Source organism: Dermacentor variabilis, unplaced genomic scaffold (genome assembly GCF_050947875.1).
Source record: "Dermacentor variabilis isolate Ectoservices unplaced genomic scaffold, ASM5094787v1 scaffold_12, whole genome shotgun sequence".
Lineage (NCBI taxonomy): Eukaryota > Metazoa > Arthropoda > Arachnida > Ixodida > Ixodidae > Dermacentor > Dermacentor variabilis.
In genome coordinates this window covers 44,241,221-44,246,841 of record NW_027460280.1, presented here as the reverse complement: position 1 = coordinate 44,246,841, position 5,621 = coordinate 44,241,221, and the positions used below count along the sequence as shown (strand labels likewise).

The window sequence follows — 5,621 nt, the reverse complement described above, 5'->3', positions numbered from 1 at the left end:
TAGCTTCTAGAGCCTCACAAGGAGCCCCAAGGACGGCGATGTGTCTTCGGATGTCCTGGAGTTATCTGTTGAAGAGGTGCTGGCTGAACAAGAAAGCCACAGTGAAGACAGCGTGAAGGCTGTGCCAACAGATGCCGTGCAAGTGGCTGTGGACCACCAAAGTTATGTAGAGCACCGCAGCGACGCACGGCTTAAAGTTTATTACATTACAGGTTATGTGGCGAGAAGGCGTGTTTTGCCCACACAATGTGAAGACTGCAAAGCAGCATGTCTTAGTGATAAAGGCAATATCCCCAGGGAACTTCCATCAGAGGCATCCAAAGAGCGGGACCTTGGGGGCATTTTATATCCCCCAGAATCGTCCTATAAGCCGGTAAATGCCCCTGAAAAGAAACTCACTCGTTCATTCAGTGTAACACGCTTGCATAGCCAAAGCTGTGGCCGAAATATTGCAGTCAATTCGTGATATGCCAAAAATTGGTTGCCTGGACCATTCTGCTACCCTGACAGCCTCAGTTACACGTTTTTATTACCTCACAAGGATTCACTTTTTGCTTAAAGGTGTCAATCAGCAGGGCAGTGAGAAGAAATGGAAAACACTGAAACCTTGTGTGTTGTAAAGCTTTCACTATTTTTTTCCTCACTTGTAAATAAACGATTTCATGACCAGATCTGTTGCTTCACTGTCTGCAGTCATGGGAAATTGCTTATATGAGCGTCAAAATAACATGCTACAGGTGTGCAAGTGCAGACAGAAAGTGGCTTGTAAGTACGTCGAGACGAATTATCAGGTAATGTCTCTTAATCTGGAGACATTACCTGATACGCATAGGGTGATTGACTACTGTGCGTGACTACGTCATAGGGTGATTGCATAGGGTGAATGACTACTATGCGTGCGTCATGCATAAGGTGATCGAGTGCGCTGATCTAGAGGACGACGGTCGCATTTTCAGGGAGGCGAAATGCAAGGCGCCCGTGTGCCGTATGATGCGAGTACGCGTTAAAGAACCCGAAGTTGTCGAAATTATTTCGAAGCCCCCCACTAGCCCTTAACACCATGAGCACCATGAGCCGCTTCACGAAATGTGCACAGACAAAACGCGTTTGAATCTCGATACAGTGCGAACTGGGCCCGTAAAATTTCACAGGAGTAATGATGTGGTCTGACGTAAGATCGTTTTCATGATAAATATTTATTCTTTGACGCCCTCAGAAAGCCCGCGATATCTGAAACGGGCTCACTTTCACTTCGGTTCTAGAGATGCAGCCGACGCGAGGCTGGCGAGGCGCTCATTTCGTCTGGCTGCTTCCCCCGCCTCGATCAACAGCGCCGCCCCGCGGCATCGGTGCGCTGTGGGGTCACGTTTTCGCAGCCGGTATTCACACCTCCCCTTCTAGCCACCCTAGTATAACACACGCGCGCTTGCCTCATCTCGAACCGCTTTCTGCGTTCGGCTTCGGCTGCCGCCGTCTCCTTACGTTCTGTCGGACTGCTTTCACTCGCATCCGCACTACGTGTGTCCCCCTTTAATCTCCTGGGCGTGAACTTCGGCCTCTCAAACTTGGAGCCAAATTCACCCTTTTGACCGTCCTTAGCTCCGCGAGCCCGACGCGTCACAAACTCCTCGGCTAGCTCGGCGGCTTTAGCCACTGTACTAACGTCTGGCCTATCCAAGACCCAGTACCGCACGTTCTCAGGTAACCGACTATAAAACTGTTCCAGCCCGAAACACTGCAGAACTTTATCGTGGTCACCAAACGCTTTCTCTTCTTTGAGCCACTCCTGTACGCAAACTCTGTGTATGACTCACTTCTGCCTTTCTCATTTTCCCGAAACTTCCGACGGAACGCCTCCGCTGACAGCCTGTACTTCTTTAGCAGACTCGATTTCACTTTGTCGAAATCCTCTGCCTCCTCTCTATCCAAGCGAGCGACTACGTCGGCCGCCTCGCCGGGTAACAAAGTGAGCAAGCGCTGTGGCCACGTTTCCCGAGAGAACCCCTGCTTCTCGCACGTTCGCTCAAAGTTAACCAGGAACAAACCAATGTCCTCTCCAAGCTTAAACGGCCGCATCAGGTCAGTCATTTTGAACAATACGCGTTCTCCTGCACCGTGTGCCTGACTTCCATTACGAGCGCGTTCCATCTCTACCTCGAGACGCTTCATTTCCAAAGCGTGTTGACGATCGCGCTCTTGTTGCTCTCGCTCTTTCTGTTCTTTACGTTCACGCTCTTCTTTTTCTTTCTGTTCTTTTCGTTCACGCTCTTCTTTTTCTTTCTGTTCTTTTCGTTCACGCTCATCTTTCTCTTTCTGCTCTTTAAGTTCGCGCTCCTGTCTTTTTGACCTCTCCTCAATAGTCTCAAGGCATTCCGACAGCTCGTCATCCTCAGCCTCTAACTCAAGAATAGCCTTTAGCAGTTCTGGTTTTCTGAGTTTGTCCGAGACATCCAGACCCAACTCTCTTGCAAGCTCCAACAATTTCGGTTTGCGCAACGACTTCAAATCCATGGCTGCTCTGAATGCTGCTTTCTCTACTGCCTATTATTGTCTTGCCGCAAACTAACCCGGCAGCAACGACAACCACAATTACCAGCTCTGTTTCTGACACTAACAAAAGCCTGGCAAAGCTCAGAAGAAGAAAGTCCCGCACTCACCAAACCTCGTAGCCAAGAATTCAGCGCAGTCGTCCCGCTGCAGGCAACCAGTCATCACACAGGGCTCGTTGCACTGCTCCCGGATGGTCGTTGAGCTGCTCAGCATACAGTCAACTGCATATCTTCGCTGCTGGCCTCCGTTGTCGCGATCTCACCGCTGCCAGACAGTTGTTGTAATCGCACCGCTGGTACGAGTTGTTGGGAACTCGGCGCTGACGCCCGTGGTTGCACCTGGGTCGCAAGCCCCAAGGGTAGCGTTGGCCTGGCGGCCTGGGGTACAACTGGAAGCATCCGAAGGTCCCGGCAAAGCATGAGTCGACTGGTAACAACAAAACAACTTGTTTATTCTAACATCGCAAAGAGTTGGCGGTCAGGTTGACCGAAGTAGAGAGACGGGGGAGCACGTTACTCAACAGAAGAAATCGGAGCCCTCTTGGCGTCCGGGGGCAGCTACTTTTATACTCTCGCAGTTGAGGGCAAGAAGGAACCCCTCTATAGACGAGCACGTGACTGTGCCGCTCGGGAACAATGGGATAAGGTGGCGCAGCGACGTGTCGGCGCCACTCGGACCCCCCTTGCTTCACAGTTGTTGGGAGCTCCTCTCCCCGGCTGCCGCGCTTCGACAAGCGTGGGCACAATGGGAAGAGAAGGAGGAGCAGCCGTCGTGTCGGCGCCGCTCGGACCCCCTTGCTTCACAGTTGTTGGGAGCTCCTCTCCCCGGCTGCCGCGCTTCGACAAGCGTGGGCACAAATATGCACATACACTCACACACGCACATGAAGACACGTGGCATTGGAACATGCCTGGACGCGCTTGGCAGGGAGGCGTAGCGGCGGCGCCGAACGGGCCAAAATGTCTGCCGCTTTGAACGAAGCCCCGGCGTCCGTTGCATCCGCGCCGGCTAAACCGCGCGTCGTAGGCGAAACGTAACACCGAGGAGAGGCGTCATGCCACCTGAAGTCATAGCCTTTTTTGGTCTCGTAGAACCTTCTTGAAACAGCGCTTGTCTATGATAGTTGTTTCCCGTGTCCTTGTTTTATTCGCGCTGTTCAACCTCAGTTCTAAAAACTTGGCAGTTTCTGTTCCATGAATTAAGAAGCAACGTGAAGTGCTGCAGAGGGAACAGGGGCTTTTTAGATGTACAGGCTGTACCTAGCTTTATTTACAGTCGCTCAGTGCATACGGTGTTCTGCGACTGAACGCGATGTCGTGGGTTCAGCTCCTTGCCATTGCGGCGTTTCTCATAGCCAGTTGCTGTTGCATTTAGGCAACGAAAGCGTTTGATCGACCAAACAATCAACCATACATATGAAAGAAATCACTCGATTCTTTTCGTAAAATTGTGTATTATACATGCATCGCATATTCTATAGCCTGGTGCATATGAAATAAACTTTGCCCTATAGCATGAAAAACGCTGCGGGTTGCGGAGGTCCTCAAAATGCAACAAACGTTTGTTGCGTCTGGCGTACAGTATCATGGCATGGCAGTGTCCTGTTTTGATAATGATGCTGCGCTATGCATTTACTAGGAAGCAACTTGTAGAGGTTTAAAACAGAAGGAAATATATTGAAGAACATTTAAAGGTTAAAATGTGGCTAATCGTGGCAAAACATAAACAGCAGCTGACTTGAGAAGCATGGAATCCGTGTTGGTCATCACATGACCCTATCTGATGCTAGATGAAAAACATATGTTTATCGCGTCTTTATTTCTGTGGCGTTGCTCTATAATTACAGCAACACCATTAAAGAAAGCAAAAGAAAATTTCAAGCGCTCTTCCAAGATTGAGAAAATTGACGTAGAGCTATAGGCTCTTTCTGATATGTATCTCACAACTCAGCATGGGCGAGCTTGGTTACAATAACTATCACCGACAAGGATCGTTGCGGTCGCCAACGTTGTTAATTCTGTCGTTAGGTTCTCTGCCACATGCGGTGCCTTCGTGTCCGCATATAAACAGCTTTTCATGACAGGGCTAGACATTAAAGATGACGGATTCTGCAGATGGTATTTCACTTTATCTCACAGATGATAAACTTTCGGTTATATCTGGAAATTTTTCAAGACTATGGAGCTATTTCTGGTGCGAAACTGAATAAATGAAAAATCAGACATCCACCCGTTCGTAGCAATTGCTACAAAGGAAACCCATACGGGTTCCTCGAAAGAAAAGCCTCATAGTTGAAGAAAAATTCGTCCTGGTCCGGGACTCCAACCCGGGACCACCGCCTTTCCGGGGCAGCCGCTCTGCCATCTGAGCTAACCAGGCGGCTAGCAGATGGCAGGGCGAAGTCGAATTTGTCGACAACACGAAGCAAAGGCAAGAGTTTGATGTAGTAGTTCTGCGGAAACCCGCAAGGTGGAGAGAAGTAATGAATAAAGGAAAAATCAGACATCCACCCGTTCGTAGCAATTGCTACAAAGGAAACCCATACGGGTTCCTCGAACACGAAGCAAAGGTTTGCTTGGTGTTGTCGACAAATTCGACTTCGCCCTGCCATCTGCTAGCCGCCTGGTTAGCTCAGATGGTAGAGCGGCTGCCCCGTAAAGGCGGTGGTCCCGGGTTCGAGTCCCGGACCAGGACGAATTTTTCTTCAACTATGAGGCTTTTCTTTCGAGGAACCCGTATGGGCTTCCTTTGTAGCAATTGCTACGAACGGGTGGATGTCTGATTTTTCCTTTATTCATTACTTCTCTCCACCTTGCGGGTTTCCGCAGAACTACTACGTCAAAAACTGAATAAAACAAAAACGTGGCACTACGTTTCGGCGCCTTCCGTGACCCAGACTTGGGAAATATTCTCTTTGCAGACAAATTCAAAGTGCTGGGCATTCTTTTCTGCTCTAATATAGTTTCAACTGGAGTATGAGAGCAATGTTCTTGTACGTGCAAGACCTTGTTTTGCTACCATTGCAACTTTGGCACTCACTCTCAGCCAAAGCTCTGTTCACTAAAATGTGT

General features: G+C 49.5%; 1 non-coding gene across 1 annotated transcript; it reads left to right on the top strand.

Moving 5' to 3' along the window:
• The first annotated feature begins 5,170 nt into the window (after window positions 1–5,170).
• Window positions 5,171–5,245, top strand: TRNAY-GUA (transfer RNA tyrosine (anticodon GUA)). Its single transcript has one exon. It is a non-coding gene; the product is annotated as a tRNA-Tyr (tRNA).
• The last annotated feature ends 376 nt before the right edge of the window (window positions 5,246–5,621 follow it).